The sequence below is a fragment of the Echinops telfairi genome, unplaced genomic scaffold (assembly GCF_000313985.2).
Source record: "Echinops telfairi isolate 266 unplaced genomic scaffold, ASM31398v2 ScPeMD7_7472;HRSCAF=8510, whole genome shotgun sequence".
NCBI classification, from domain to species: Eukaryota; Metazoa; Chordata; class Mammalia; order Afrosoricida; family Tenrecidae; genus Echinops; species Echinops telfairi.
Window position 1 is genome coordinate 1,992,638 of NW_022111376.1, and position 1,447 is coordinate 1,994,084.

Genomic DNA, 1,447 nt, shown 5'->3' on the forward strand with positions numbered 1-1,447 from the left:
CTGCTGTACAAGAACTCTTCAAGGTGTTACAAACCAAAGATGTCACTTTGTGAACTAAAACTCACCTGGCCCAAGCCACAGTAATTTCAGAAGAGACTGGGCAGTCAACGTGGTATGCTTGCAAAGAAGCCACCATATTTTTCCTCACATCGTTTGCATGTGATGACTTGACAACAAATAAGGAAGACCAAAGAAGGATTGATGTATTTGAAATATGGTGTTGGGGACGAATATGTAAAGTCCCACAGACCTCCAGAAGAATAAACAAAGCTTTCTCAGAAGTACTCAGAATGGGAGAGACCAGTCCTTGAGGAACATAACCAGTCCTGCTCCGGAACGTAAAGGGACAATGAAAAGGGAAAGGCTCCTTACAAGATTAATTAACACCATGGCTGCAACAATGGCTCTAGCTTAGTAATCGGGAGGCTCCAGCTGGACTGGCACTATTTCCTGATGCTGGGCACAGAGTGTCTATTAGTTGAAGCCAATCATCTAATAGCACTGAGAATGCGGATACAATTTAACAAATGGAACTGGCTGAACTGCAGAATTGTGACTCTCTGAAAGACGCATTCAAGTCAAGCAGCCTTCCTCAGTTCTACGCATCTCTCCCCTCTGAGACCGATCCTAACCTCAGGAACCATGCACGCAAAATGGCAACCATCTGTGGCAGCACTTATGTCTGTGAACAGACTTTTTCCAGAATGAAACATCTGAAATCTCCAACAGATCTCGACTAACCGATGCACACTTGCATCGCTTGTTACGACTAGCAGTGACAAATATGGAACCGGACGTTGGCCATCTATCTCATTAGCAAAAGGCAGGCCGATAGTTCCCATTGAAATACTGGTAAATTTGTTGATTTAACTTTACTTGTTCTTCATTTTAAATATTGCATTTGTTCTCATTTTGTTTTTTACTTCAAAATAAGATGTGTGCAGTGTGCATAGGAATTTGTTCATAGTTTTATGTTTAAAACTATAGTCTGGCCCTCCAACGGCCTGAGGGACAGTGAACTGGCCCCCTGTTTAAAAAGTTTGATAACCCCTGCTCCAAATGGATAAGGAATTAAGATGTGTTCTTACATCACCATATTTTCGATGACTTCTTCCAGCTGGAGGATTTGGATGCTGAGAAATGTCTGATGGAAGAATTACCTTGAGTAGGGTAGGATGGCATGGCCATTTCTTGTGATTGCTGTCAGGAATTCAATGTTTGCAGAAAATTGCGTTGGCAAGAGTTGTGTTGCAACAGGAACCCAAAAGAGTAGTTGCAGAAGCTGTTGATGTGCAAGCAAGTGGCCCATGGGATTTGATTTCTTGGTTTGGAGGACAGGGTCATGGTTCCATGGGACATCCCCAGGGATTGAAATAATACTGTGTTTGGTGTTCCTGTCCTGCCTCTTAGTGTTTTGCTTAGTGCCTGGGGACTTAGACACTTTCAA